Below are 14,674 nucleotides of genomic sequence, written 5' to 3' on the forward strand. Positions count from 1 at the left end.
GCCCTTCAATGGATGAATGGTTAAAAAAAAATGTGGCATTTATACACAATGGAGTACTACTCTGCATTAAAAAATGACAAAATCATAGAATTTACAGGGAAATGGATGGCATTAGAGCAGATTATGCTAAGTGAAGCTAGCCAATCCCTAAAAAACAAATGCCAAATGTCTTCTTTGATATAAGGAGAGTAACTAAGAACAGAGTAGGGTCGAAGAGCATGAGAAGAAGATTAACATTAAACAGGGATGAGAGGTGGGAGGGAAAGGGAGAGAGAAGGGAATTTGCATGGAAATGGAAGGAGACCCTCAGAGTTATACAAAAGTACATACAAGAGGAATTGAGGGGAAGGGGAAAAATAATACAAGGGGGACAAACGAATGTCAGTAGAGGGGGCAGAGAGAGAAGAGGGGAGGGGAGGGGAGGAGAGGGGGGATAGTAGAGGATAGGAAAGGCAGCAGAACACAACAGACACGAGTATGGCAATATGTAAATCAATGGATGTGTAACTGATGTGATTCTGCAATCTGTATATGGGGTAAAAATGGAAGCTCATAACCCACTTGAATCAAATTGTGAAATATGATATATCAAGAACTAAGTAATGTTTTGAACAGCCAACAATAAAAAATTTAAAAAAAAAAAAGTATTTGACAGGTCCTAAAGATATGTTTTTTAGTTGATTTTATTAGTTAATATTCATTAAGGTTCATTTTGACATAATTATACAAGCGTAGAACATAATTCATTCTAATTCAGTACTTTTTCCTCTTCTCCTGCCACCCCCATTCTCATCCCTCTACTACTGATCTTCTATTTATTTATATATTTTTAAATTAGTGTCATGTGACTATACAAAAAGGTGAGATTCACTGTGGTACATTCATATATGTACACAGGAAAATTTGGTCAGATTCTTTCTACTGTTCTTTCTTTTTCCCGTCCTTCATCAATCCCCTTCCTCTACTCCAAGGATCTGTCTTCTATTTTCACAGAATTCCTCACATATCTCCTCCCCCCCCCCCCTCTCTCCCTGCTTCCCTCTTATTTTGGTCTAGCTTCCACATGTGGGGAAAAACATTTAACCTTTGACTCTCTGGGTCTGGCTTATTTCATTTAACATGATGGTCTCCAGTTCCATCCAGTTACTAGCAGATGCCATAATTTTATTCTTCTTTATGGTTGACTAGAATTTCAGTGTGTGTGTGTGTGAGTGAATATGTGTGTGTGTGTCTGTCACGTTTTCTTTATCCATTCATCTGTTGACAGGCACCTAGTTTGGTTCTATAATATGGCTATTTTGAATTGTGCTGCTATAAACATTGATGTGGCTGTATCCTTATAGTATGCTGATTTCAGATCTTTTAGAAATACACTGAGGTTTACTGGGTCTATGATAGTTACATTCAGTTTTTTTGAGGAATCTTCCATGCCACTTTCCAGACTGGTCACACTGATTTTGCCAGTCCCACCAAAAATGTATGAATGTTCCTTTTTCCCTACATCCTCTCCAACATTTATTATTATTTGTATTATTGATAATTTCCATTCTGACTGGAGTGAGATAAAATATCAATGATTTTTTTTTGTGTGGGGGGGTGAATTTGTCTCTTTTAGTTTATTGATGGAGTCACACTAATCCAAGTTAAAAGCAGGACCTCAAATAGTTACATTATACAAGCTGTGAAGTTTTTAAACTTGTGACAAAAGACAGAAGGGAAATTCTACCCATTGCAAGGAAATCCTCACTTAAGCTTCAGTAAGCCACAAGCATTTAAAGCCTATGAACCTTCAGCCGATCATCCTTAGCCAGTCCATTCTCTCCCAGGAACTGGAATATATTCTTGTGCTGGTGACCCTGTAGTTGAATTACTTCTCCATATTCTGGATGCTCAATTACAGTACCAGGGCAGGCAAATTTCTTCTTAAACGTCTTCACTAGTTTCTTTTTATCAGAATCATCAACCATCCTTTGGATTGTAGTAAGGGTTCCTGGCCTTTTTTTTATTGAATTCTTATATGGATATAATCCTCAGTGCCAGCAGGAAGCAGGTCATCACCCTTACTTGCATCAGCAAAGGGGTTGGAAGAGTGGGAGTTCTGGTTAGCAAACATACAATGCAATTTCTTTCCTTGGTGGAAATGGCCTGCAGAAGCAACGGTGCCAACACCTAAAGCACCCACAGTTACTAGCAAATGCCAGTTAATAGCAAATGCCATAATTTTATTTTTCTTTATGGTTGACTAGAATTTCTGCGTGTGTGTGTGTGTGTGTGTGTGTGTGTGTATGACGTTTTCTTTATCCATTCATCTGTTGACAGGCACCTAATGTCAACAGATTCTGCTGATGTTCCCCAACGTACTCACCTTCACCTCCCTCCACCAGGAGCTAAACACAGCAGGTTTGAAATCCATACCCTACCATGACTCCCCAGTGGTTAGTATCAGATGCTGAGTCCTTGCGGTGGCTCAGTGACTGGGGATCAATGTGATTTTTATTTGCATTTCCTATTTAGTAGATGTTCAACATTTTTTCATATATATATTAACCAATTGTCTTTCTTCTTTTAAGAAATGTCTGTTTAGTTCTTTTGCCCATTTGAGGTTTTTTGGTGTAAGTTATTTGAACTCTTTATCTATTCTGGATATTAATCCCCTATTTTGTAGGTTGTCTTTTCATGCTCTTGTTTCCTTTGCTGAATGGAAAGTTTTATAACTTGATGCCATCCCTCTTATTGATTCTTGGTTTTATTTCTTCCATTTTAGGAGTTTTGTTAAGGAAATTGATGCTTGAACCACTTTGAGAAATGAGTTAAATTCTCTCCTTAGTCTGTATATTAGACATTTCATCATAAGGTGTTTTGGAGAGGATCTTTTTTGATCTTGCCTATTTGGAGTTCTGTATGCCTCTTATATTTGGATTTCCATCCTATTTCTAGAATTTGGAAATTTTTCTAATTTTATTTCATTGAAAAGATTGTGCATTCCTTTAGTTTTTATTTCACAGCCTTCATCTACCCGAGTGATCCTTAAATTTAGTTTCTTGGTATATATCTCAGGTTTCTTGACTATTTTGGTCTGGTCAATTTATTTTCAGGATTATATATACTTTGTCTACAGGGCCTGAAAATCTATTTTCAAAGTTGTCTAATCTATTGGTGATACTTTCCATCAAATTTTTAATTTAATTTATTGAGGCTTTCATTTCCAGGATTTCCATTTGTTCTTTTTTAGAATTGCTATTTCTTGATTGAAATAGTCTTTCACTTCCTGAATTTTCTCTAATTTTACTCATTACCTCTTACTGTAATTTGTTGAACATTTTAACTGTGATTTTCCAACATTCATTCTGTGCTATTTCTTCCACTACAGTGTCAGCAGAATTAGCTGTTGAAGTGTGGGCAGTTTGGGGTGGTTTCTTCCCTTGCTTTTTAATATTACTTATTTATCTACCCATCTATTGAGATGATGTTCTTTTATGCCAGGGACTATTTTTATGAGCTGCTTTTTCTTACTAGCCCTGGGCTGGGGGAATATCAAGGTATTAATACTTAAACTCAATGTGTGTCCTTTGCTGTTTTCAGTATCAGAAGCCCTGAACTCTGTTTACTACAGTCTCTTCAGAGCAAAACCACGTACTCATCAGAGTCTTATGTAAAACAAACAAACAAAAAAACTTGTTGATACTGTTCTCCACAGTTTCTCTAATCCAGATATAAACTTCTAGTAAAGTTCTCTTGGTCAGCTGTTCCTTCACTGCTTCCTTTCTGTGCCATGGAGAGATCAGGAATCACTGCTTAGCTCTGTTCCACCATCTTACTCCTCCCCTAAAGATATTTTAATGGTGTATTAGAATCAATTCCTAATTTCAGAAGGCTTTTGTTCCTTTTTATAAATTCTACCTCTGAATATGCTTTGTTCTTCCAGGCTCTACTACTACCTTAATATCCCTCATATATTCTCTAGTTGATTACTGCAGAAACTTCCTGTTTTGTCTTAGTAACCTCAGTTTCACCCTCTCTCCAATCTAGGATCTGTGCCAGTAATTCTAAACTGTATGTGTTCATCAGAAACCCTTATGAAACTTTATGTAACTACTTTATTCCTCTCAGATACTATTCTGAAAATAGTTGTTATAACCCCTATAGAAGATTGTTTGCCTATGTTTATCAAAATTGAAAGTGTACGTACACTTCCTCTGAGCTTTCATAGTACTAGGAAATTAGACTACAAATATATACTTGAATGTACACTTCCTCTGAGCTTTCATAGTACTAGGAAATATATACTTGAATGTATGTATAAAGGTGTAGTTACAGATATAACATTTTTATTAAATTTAAAACTTGAAATAATCCAAATGTTCTTGAATTAAACACAGGTTAAATAAGTAGGATAGTTTTGATTCTCTGCAATTCTGTGTAGCTATGAATAAAATAATGAGGTAGATGTTTCTTATGTTATAATATTCTATGTGAGAAGACATTTACTGATATATTGAATGAAAAGTGCAAGGAAGAGATCAGTATTTATAATTTCAAAGGGTGATGAGAAGATCTTTAGTATATCTAATTGACAGATTATTTCTGGGATGAGGTATAAACTGTTAACCAGGACTTTCTCAATGGAAAACTAGAGATCTATAGTGGTCAGGAAACTTGATTTGAATTGTATACCATTCTATATTATATATTTTACCATGTAATCTGATGTTGATGCTTTTTAAATTTAAAAATCCATTGTTTTATAGTGAACAATTGGAAAATGAAATTTTATAAAATGTGTCATTTACAATATCTACAGACACATGAAATACTTAGGTATAAAACTAACAAAATAGGCTCTGGGGCTATGGCTCAGGTAGAGTGCCTATCTGGCACATGTGAGGCACTGTGTTTGATCCTCAGCATCACATAAAAATAAATAAATAAAATAAAGGTATTGTGTCCACCTACAACTAAAAAAATTTTTTAAATAACAAAATATGTGCATAATCTATATGATTAAACCTACAAATCATTAACAAAAGAAATCAGAAAATGAAAATTATGTTTATTAATTGGAAGATTCAGTGTTGTTACTGTCAGTTCTCTCCAAACTGACCTGTAGATTTAACAGTTATAGTTAAAATCCGAGTAGAATTTTTTGTAGAAACTGACAACTTGACTATAATATCGTATGGAAAATATTCATATGGAAAAGCAAAAGAGCTAAAAGAATTTTAAAAGCAGAGAGGAGATACATACTTCTTGATTTCAGGACTGTAAACCCTAATCAAGATGATGTAGTATTAAAGAAAGAATAGATAGCTTGGTGCAGTGGTGCATGCCTATAATCTTAGCTGCTCGGGAGGCTGAGGCATGAGAATCTCAGCAACTTACTGAGGCCATAAGCAGCTTGGCAAGATCCTGTCTCTAAATAAAATATTTTTTTAAAGGCTGGGAATGTAACTCAGTAGTTAAAAAACACTGGGTTCAATCCCCCGATACCAAAAAAAAAAAAGAAAGAAACTATAGATATATATACATTGAAAGAGCAGGATAAAGAGTCCAGAATTAGTGTCCTGTGTACATGGTCAGTTGATTTTGTTTCTTCCCACAAAGATACCAAAGCAGTTCTTTAGAGAAACAATAATCTTTCATCAAAAATGTGTGGAAAAAAATCCATATTCATACTATATACAAAAATTAATTCAGCCAGGCACTGTGGAACATACTTATAATCCCTGCTATTCGGAAGGCTGAGACAGAATGACTGGAGCCCAGGAATTCAGGATCATTCTGGGCAACATAGTGAGACCTGATATTTAAACAGAAAAATCCTAAAACAGATTATAGACCTAAATGTAAAACCTGGTACTATAAAACTTCTAGAAGAAAACATGAGAAAAATCTTTGTGACCTTGTTTTAATCAAGAAATTAGCTAATACCAAAAACAGAGAAAAAAATACATTAATCTTCATTAAAATTAAAAACTAAAAGAGAATCAAAATCAAAGTCAGGCCAGTTGCTGGTGAATATTTGTAAATCCCATATCTGATAAAGAAGTTTTATACAAAAATAGAAAGATTTCTCAAAATTCAATAGTAATAAAAACAACCCAATATTTTAAAAATGAACAAAAGAATTGAACAGATAATACCAAAAATGAATGGCAAATAAGCACATGAAAAGAAACATCATTGGAGAAATGTAGGTTAAAACCACAGTGAGATACCATTACAAATCTATTAAAAAGGCTAAAGAAGAAATTAAAAAATCTGATATTACCAGATACTTGTGAGGATAGAAAACAATTAGAACTCATATGGGATCAGAAAACAGATTTTCAGGTACAGGGAAGAGGCTGACTATAAAAGGATCTGGGAATTTGAGGAGTGATCAATCTGTTTTATATCATGATTGCTTTGCTGATTACATGACTATGGGTTTGTATAAGTGATACATTAAATTGTTTTTGATTGAAAAAAAATAAGACAGTGATTGTTTCTATGAAGATTTTTTTCAAAGTCAGACCAGTGTGTATTTCTAGGCTTAGAAAACCCCAGAAAGTAATACAACCTGAAAAACATCACATAGTAGAAATTTCAGAACCAAGGAAAGTTTGATATAATTTTTATTACAGAGGTACAAAACTCAGTTATGTAATGATTGCAAAAAAAATATTTAAAATAAACTAAGAATGTTAAACTATTTCTTGAACGAATTTTTAGGGATGGAGGATGAACATTTGTAATCAAAAAAAAAATCTCTATGGGTCGTCCTTCAGAGGGATGGCTAAGGTGAAGTACAGTTGATGTCTCAGACTACATATAGCATGACACCATTTATTAAAAGCTCAAAAACTATCAGTTAAACAGTATATCATCTATTGGTATGTGTAAGTGATATATGTGATTAAGAAAAAAAAAAACTTTTTTAAGAGCAAGGGCAATTATATACATGAAATTTAATAGAATGGTTAACCAGGACATGAGAAATGGGAAAATGCTCATAGGTTAGAAGCAGAGTTACTGGTATTAGAGCTGGGGATGATATAATACATTTTTGAAAACTACTACTTTTTGCTGTTATAGTATATTTTTTTCAAAACATCTAATCTTAGCACTCTGTTGTCAAGGATCTCTCTGAGTTTTAATAGCATCCAGATTTCTTTTGTCCTAGAAAGGTGACCATTGTGTGTGTGTGTGTGTATAAGAGAATATATATATATATATATATATATATATATATATATATTTTTTTTTTTTTTTTTTTTTTCCTCTTAAAAGTAAAAGGAGATACTGTTATTTTAGTTGCTCTAAGACATAAGCATAAACTAGAATGTATGTTCACCTTCCTGTAAGGTCCTCTATGACCTGCTGTCTTCTCATTCAGCCTCATTTTTTTTGTTTATACTTAAGCTTTTTTGTGTTCAGTTTATCAAAGCATTCTTTGAAATTTCCTTTTTTTTTTTTTTTTTGCAAGATTAAATCTTTAACCCTTTTCTTTCAGATTTAGTATAGAGGGCTTCAGGGTGTAGCTCAGTGTTACAACAAGCACTAGGTCCTGGTGAAGTTCAGTCCACCCCTACACACGCACACAGAAACACAAACTATTACAGATGTTTGCCTATCTAGGAATATTTTCCTAATGTTACTTTTTTTTTTTTTTTTTTTTTTTTTTTGGCATGGGGATTGAACCCAGGATGCTCTATCACTGAGCTACAACTCCAGCCCTTTAAAAAATTTTTTTTTGTTTTTTTTAATTTTGAGACAGGATCATGTAAAATTGCTGAGGTCCTCACTAAGTTGCTGAGATTGGCCTTGAACTTTCAGTCTTCCTGTCTCAGCCTTCTAAGTCTGGGATTACAGGCGTATACCTCTGTACCTGGCCTGTTTTCACTTTTACTTACTATCCAATGTGTGAGCCTCTCTTCTTTCTCCTCAACACCTGATCCGTATGTGTCTACTTTATCTGACCAGTTATTAAATTATAGTAATTGATATTTGTCCTCTCATTAAATCATGAATTAAATCAGAGCTTAGACTCTGAGTTAACAGCTGTTTGAAAAATAATGTGTGGTTAGATACTGTTTTGTATCTTTTCATTTTAGTATTTTTTGTATGGCTATTATGGTATATCATTTTGAATTTTTTGTTTGCTTTTCTTTTCCCCTACTACTTCTTACGGAACTGGAGATTGAACCCAAGGATATTCTACCACTGAGCTGCATCCCCAGCCCTTTTTCATTTTGAGACAGACTCTTGCTAAGCTGCCTAGACTGACTTTACACTTGTGATACTCCTGCCTCACCTTTCCAAATATCTGGGATTACTTACATGTGCCACTATAGCTGGCCATTTTGTTTTTCAAATGCTAGTTATTTTATGTTTTCATAAACTTATATATCACATCATTATCTGTATGGGTCTATAAAAAATCACTTTTTCTAATACTTTGCCTTCTTTTGTTGTGTTTTTAAACTTAGGGTTTAAATTTTTTAACTGATCCATAAAGTCATAAAAATTGTATATGTTAAAGAGGTAACAATTAATGTTTCTATACATATGTAGATTTTGTAATATTTAACTTAAGTTAGATATATCTGTCTCCTCAAACACCATTTCTTTATAGTGAAAACTCTAAATATACTTTACTCCAGCTTTTTGAAATGTATTGTTCATTGTCATTATCTGTACTCAGCCTGGGGCTTTTAGTTCTGGGTTGGTTTTTTGTTTTTTTTTTTTAAACAAAAGAAAAAAACAGTATGAGATCTCATTAGTTTTAAGGGGATTTTTTTGTCTGTTTGGTTGGGTTTTGGTTGGTTGGCTGGTTGTGTTTTTTTGTTGTTGTTGATGTTGTTGTTGTTTTTCCTGTTACCAGGGATTGAACCCAGGAGTGCTTAACCACTGAGCCACATCCTTAGTCGTTTTCATTTTGTAGTTTGAGACAGGGTCTCACTAAGTTGCTGAGGCTGGCTTTGAACTTGAGATCCTCCTGCCCCAGCCTTCTGAGCTACTGGGATTATAGGCATGTGGCCACATTTTAAGTATATACCACACTATATTGTTAACTGTGAGCACAGTGATGTTGTATATTGGATCTTTAGTTTCACTCTAATTTATAGAATTTTTTTTGTATTATTCTTAACTTTATGTCATTTGTTGCAGTATTTTTTCACTAAGAATATTAATTATATATATCATATTATGTTATCCATGTGTGTTTTGTTTCTGTGAAGTCAGAATTACCAGTTGGTTTCTGTTTGTTTTTGTTTTTGTTCTCATGTTTACTTAGGAAACCTTTCCAAGGTAGAGAGAGGAGAGGAGGAAAAGGGGAAATATGTGGGAATGATACCTGTACATGTATGAATATATAGTAACAAATCACCTTTATTCATGACTATAATGCACCAGTATGTGGAAAAATTAAAACTTTTCCAAATCATTTAAATACTTATTAATAGTCTTATTTTTATACTCTCCCTCACCCTCACCAGTACTGGGAATCAAACCCAGGAGTTGGTACATGCTAGGCAAGCACCCTACCACTAAACTATATCCCCAGCCTTATTTTATTATATCTAAATCTTTCAGATTTATTTGCATGAATCTTTTGAAGTAAATATTGTCTCAAAATTATGGATATGCCCTACTTCCATCCTTTTATGTGATGCTGTTTCCAAAAAATATCATTATTATTTTAACAGCTTAGGTGTAATGTATGTTCTCCACAACTGTTTGCCTGTGTTAATTCTCAGCTTTCACAGATATCAATAGAAATTGTTCATTGAGTCTTACTATCAGATCACTGAGATTGGAAATATCAAGGTCTTTCTTAAATATAGGATACAGCATGTTTGGGGAGAAGAGAATAATGCTGTGAACCCTTTATAAGTAGGCCTGAGGTTGAATAATGTATACTGTTGGTCTAGTATCCTTTCCAAACCTCCTTTTGGACATTAGTAGAGAGAGAGATTAAGAAAGGAATGTATATTTACACTGCACTTATTGTCAGCATATTTTTCTTCATATCCTTCCTTGCTTCAGATGCTTGGAATTTATACATAAACTTGATAGTAATGTCTTAGAGTCCTGAATTATCAAGGATTAAAGTGCATTCACCCATTATGTAGCCATTCTTTGGGAAGGCTTTTAATTCTTAAATGACAGAAGTTAAACTTGTACTCCCTGAATTTTTTATGCTTCTAAACATTTTATTTATTTAATTTTATGGTATAGTATGTCTGCTAGTGCTAGTAATATATTAGTACCTTGGATAGGAGTTAGGAATATTTCTTCTTTACTAAATTATTTGTTACTTTATCTCATACGATTTGTATAAGTGCTGTGCTTTTCTTAACATTTCTTCAAGAAAAATGTAACTGATTTTTGCCCTTTTGGTTATTATTATTTTTAATTACATATAATAGGATTGACTTTTTTCCTTTTTATGTACAGTCTTGTGAATTTTAATATTTGTGTAGATTTGTAAAGTCACCACCCCAGTAAGAATAAAGAACAGTTTCACCAGTTCTGCATACTATCCCTTTATAGTCATATGCTTTCTCCACCTGCAACTCCTGGACACTAGTGGTCTGTTTTTCATTATTATAGTTTTTTTCTTCATGAGATTTCCAGATAAGTGGAATCAGACAGTGTGTAGCCCTTTAGAGCATAATGTCTTCATTGAAGATAATGGTTTTGAGATTAATCAAAGTTGTGAATCAAACTTCTTTTTACTACTAAATAATATTACACTTTTTTATACTCAGTTTCTTCTTATTGCTGATTAATATTACTCTGTTTGGATACATCACAGGTTGTTTTATCCATTCACTCACTGAAAGATATTTGTGTTGTTTCCACCTTTTGGCTTTCACAACTAAGGCTGTCATTAACATTTGTGTACAGATTTTTGTTTGAACATAAGTTTCCATTCCTTTAAAGTAAATGCCCATGTGTATAATAATGAGGTCTTGCTCTAAGTATATGTTTAATTTTATTTGAAACTGCCAGATCAGTTTTCAGAGTGGCTGTGTTATTCTGCATTACTCCCAGCAGTGTATGAGAGATCCACTTGTTCTGCATCCTTGTCGGTGTTTGATAATATCAGTAATTTTTACATTAGCCATCCTGCTAGTTATATAATAGTGTCTCACTGTGTTTTTAACAGATAATTTATTTCCCTAATGGTAATGATGTTAAACACCTTTTTCATGTTCCTATTTTCTAGTTTTATATCCTCTTTGGTGAAGCCATATTGATTATTTTATTTGCATCTAAAGGACCTTTTCAAAGAGGACAATTGTCACTTATGTTACTAGTCTAACAATGATAGTAATATTGCATATCATTAACAGACTAGCGTTTAGTCCTCTCTTCTGTCATGTACATGTCCACTAATTTTCCTTCTCCTTAAGGTCTCTTGCAAGCAGAAAACAAAGAATCCAAATTTATCCACTGTTGTGGATAACACGTATAGATAACGTACATGTACAAATGCATATATGTTACATGTATATAATAATTTTTCCTTACAATTGTCCATAGTCTCAATTCAGACTTAATTTTCTATGTAAGTTCAGTTTTTCTAAACTTAATTACTCCAGAAACTTATTTCTCAGTATTATTTACATTAGTAACAGTTCATCTTCAGGATATATAATATCAGTAAGTGAAAGCTGATTGATTCTCAATGGTTCAATCCGCTAATCACATATAAAAAGCTGTATTTCCTTTAAAGACATAAAGTCAAGGAAATTTATATGAAGTTAAAGAGGATAATTTTATATTAGTTAATATGGTACTAGCTTTAGTAATAGATTAACCTCATAATCTCAGTGGTTAACACAGTAGGAATTTATTTCTCACCCCCGTAACCATTAGGGGAAGTAGGTAGTTGCTGCTTCACTTAGTCATTCAGAAATTGACTTTTTCTGTGGCATTGGTATCATGCTGGGAAAAAAAAGAGGGCAAGGTACAAAAGATACTCCTGCTTCTTAATTTACCAAAAATGTGCAGTAAACATTAGTGTTTCCTCCCATGAACAACATTTCCTCATGGAAATATGAAGACAGAGAAATGGGGTTGAAAGAAATTCTTAGTCATCAGACTAATGGTGCTATTTGAAGATCCTCCTTAGGGTCAGAACAATGTTAATCAAGAAAAAAACAGAAGAGGAAGGTAGTGATCATAGATTAAAACAGTTTCTTTTGGCTTTTTCAGTTTCTCATTACTAGTCCTTCTTGTTTTGTCTGTGCTCCAAAAATGATGAAGTTACTGAATAAAGGCTTCTGGACAAGTTAGGATAACATTACTGGTGTAGAGGATAAATATCAAAATGACTGATAATGAAGCTTGATGGAATAGTTCTGAATTTTCTTTTGACATTTGATATTATGTTATGCTATTACATAATGGTACTGTGAGAAAGCAAAATGCTTTTCAGGCAATGAGAGCAAGCTTTTTAATTTAAAATAATGCAGTGGAGCTTCTTTAAAAGTAAACAACCTGGGCACAATGGCTCACACAACCTAGCAACTTGGGAGGCTGAGACAGGAGTATTGTGTAAAACATTAAAATGTGAATTCTCTATTTGAAACTAGGTATTAGAGTAAACAGGTGCCTTTTTCCATAAGCACCATCAAGAAACTTCTATAAAATTACAAAAATAAAAGGAAAGAAATTTACCCTGGTAGAGATTAGAATAAATGATATAACCAAAATTAAGCAATTCTTCAACATTATTTTGTAGATTTTAATTTCCCATTTATTGTTATTGTCACTCTTCTAGTAATTTAATAATTGATGTTTCAAACTCAGGAGAACTGTTTAGGAGGAGAGTTTCTTTTTGTTTTTGTTTTGTTGTTATTATTTTTTGTTTGTTTTGCAGTGTTGGGAATCCAATCCAGGACATTATGCATACTGGGAAAGCACTCTACCACTAAACTACACACCTGCTAAATTGAGAGTTTTTTTGTTTTGTTTTGTTTTGTTTTGTTTTTTAAATTTTGCCTTTTGCTTCCACAAAAATCCCTTTACCATTGTATTTGGTATTGTAAGTGACAGCTTATCAAAAGGGTCTCAGGAACCATTAGTGTACTGTCTTTGAACATCTTCTAAGTATACCAAGGTGATTTATTTAACACTGTTTTGTTTTGTTTTTTAAATTTTGCCTTTTGCTTCCACAAAAATCCCTTTACCATTGTATTTGGTATTGTAAGTGACAGCTTATCAAAAGGGTCTCAGGAACCATTAGTGTACTGTCTTTGAACATCTTCTAAGTATATTTATTTAACACTAACCTTTACAGTGTGTCCATAGTCTTGTTTCTGCATTTTGATATGAATGAGTTATGTTAATTATGTTTATTGAAACCCTGACATTGTCTCTTCTGGTCACTGCTGCAATCCTGTAATCACAGCCACTTGGGAAGCTGAAGCAAGAGGAATTGTTAGTTCGAGGCCAGCCTGGGTATTTAGCAAGACCCTGTCTCAAAATAAAAAGGTACTGGGATTCAATGCCCAGTACCGGGGGTGGTGGGGGGGGAGGAGATAACTCTAATTCTTAGGAGTTATTTTCAGTGTTCAAGTGGGCACTTTGGAGATATCTTTTGCTTAAATGTTCTGAAACAGGATAATTTTAAAATAAAACTAGCAAAGCTCACAACTACTTTCTGCAGCATTCCATTTATGGATTTCTCTCTCATTCTCTACATATGTTTATTTTTATGGTTTTTAGTTTATCATATGGGGATGATAATAGAAACACTAAAATTAGCAAGTAAAATAACGTAATATCACTTTATGAGATATGTTTTGGTACAATAAAGGAATATCATGGATTTGAACAAAACTTCAGTAAAAATCCTACCCAAAATGGAATTCTTTTTTATGTTATGAATCTTATTTTCCTGAATTTATTATTTGTCTCCCTAGAAAATAAGAAACAAAGGCGTGAACTATACATTTCAGAGCTGAAGGAATTCAGATCCCAATAATAAATTTTTTTTAAAAGGCAGCCATGGGCAGGCTGGGGTCATGGCTCGGTCGTAGAGCACTTGCCTAGCATGCATGAGACACTGAGTTCGATCCCCAACACCACATAAAAAAACTAAATAAACAAAATAAATGTATTGTGTCCATCTACAACTAAAAATATTTTTAAAAAACAAAAAAAGCAGCCACAGGCTGAGGTTGGAGCTCAGTGGTAGAGCGCTTGTGCAGCATGTGTGAGGCACTGGGTTCGATTCTCAGAACCACATATAAATAAATAAAACAAAGGTCCATCAACAACTAAAAAATTATTTTTTAAAAAAGGCAGTCATTGGGCTGGGATTGTGGCTCAGCGGTAGAGCGTTCGCTTAGCACGGGTGGGACCCGGGTTCGATTCTCGGCACCACATAAAAATAAAGGCATTGTGTTGTGTCCATCTACAAAAAAGATATTCTCTCTCTCTCTCTCTCTCTCTCTCTAAAAAAAAAGGCAGTCATCTTCATTGTAATTAAAGAAATGTAAATTAAAACCTCACTAAGATCCTATTCATACAAAATAGAATCACCAAATATCACACACCTGATTATATCAAGTTTTGATGAAAATGTGGAGCCTCAATTAACTAGTAATAACTACTACATATAATCATTTTGGATACAGTTTGGTAACATCTAATAAAGTTAAATCAATCCAATTTC

General features: G+C 33.5%; 1 protein-coding gene and 1 pseudogene across 6 annotated transcripts in view; one reads left to right on the forward strand and one right to left on the reverse strand.

The window, feature by feature from the left end:
• Positions 1 to 14,674, forward strand: part of Stag1 (STAG1 cohesin complex component) — a 360,527-nt gene that overhangs the window by 301,706 nt on the left and 44,147 nt on the right. The gene's annotated exons all lie outside the window — the stretch shown is intronic.
• On the reverse strand, positions 1,773 to 2,113 carry LOC124084449 (eukaryotic translation initiation factor 1-like; annotated as a pseudogene).

The sequence above is a fragment of the Marmota monax genome, unplaced genomic scaffold (genome assembly GCF_021218885.2).
Source record: "Marmota monax isolate L192 unplaced genomic scaffold, Marmota_monax_Labrador192_F-V1.1 WCK01_AAM20220418_F8-fsc00022, whole genome shotgun sequence".
Taxonomy (NCBI): Eukaryota; Metazoa; Chordata; class Mammalia; order Rodentia; family Sciuridae; genus Marmota; species Marmota monax.